Raw genomic sequence first — 793 nt, forward strand, 5'->3', positions numbered from 1 at the left:
ATTCTTTGGGATGCTGCCCACAGCTCTGCCCCCACCACACTTTGCAGGAGGTCCAGCATGGAGTAAAAGGAATATTGTAGCTTTCTGTTCCCCTTGACCCCTCAGGACTTCAGAGCCTTTACCTCACTCAGCCCACGATCCCAAGATTTCAAAGAAGTGAAAAGATTAAAGACCTCTGTCCCACAAGTTAGGCGGGTAGGTAGAAGTATCTGGCAGCTGTTTCCTCTCATTTGTGTTGAACGCACACAGTGGTCTTGATCTGTGTAGGGGGCATTTGGAATAGGACATGGCTGTGCTTAACTGTCAGCTGGCTTCAGTGTTTCACCATTAACATGCAGAGCCCTGAGGAAGACAACTGAACAGTCCAAGAAGTGAGAATTGAAGCTAATTTATTGAAAATAATCCTTGACTTTCTCACTACCAATATATATGTGGTTTCCACAAAGCTACAAAAACAACTGGAACATACGCTAAAACAATTTTCAGTGTCATCCGTAGCAACGAATCTTAAAGAACTGTGTTAACCGAGGCTGTTTCTTGCTTATGTGGAGCTAAACCTAATCTACTTTTCAGATGTGAAATATACTCATGATTCTGTCCCAAAGCATAAAATCAAAATTTAGTATTGTAACTCCCAGCTAAACGTCACACTAATTCATCTGGTGAACTTCGTGGTGCAGTAACATTACAATGCACATGGTGTCCAAGCTACCAATACACGAGTTCGCAGACTGAAGGAAGCCATCACTGGCCCCACCCCATGCCTACCCCAAAAAGAAATGAAAGGCTTTTG

The sequence above is a fragment of the Equus quagga genome, chromosome 2 (genome assembly GCF_021613505.1).
Source record: "Equus quagga isolate Etosha38 chromosome 2, UCLA_HA_Equagga_1.0, whole genome shotgun sequence".
NCBI classification, from domain to species: Eukaryota; Metazoa; Chordata; class Mammalia; order Perissodactyla; family Equidae; genus Equus; species Equus quagga.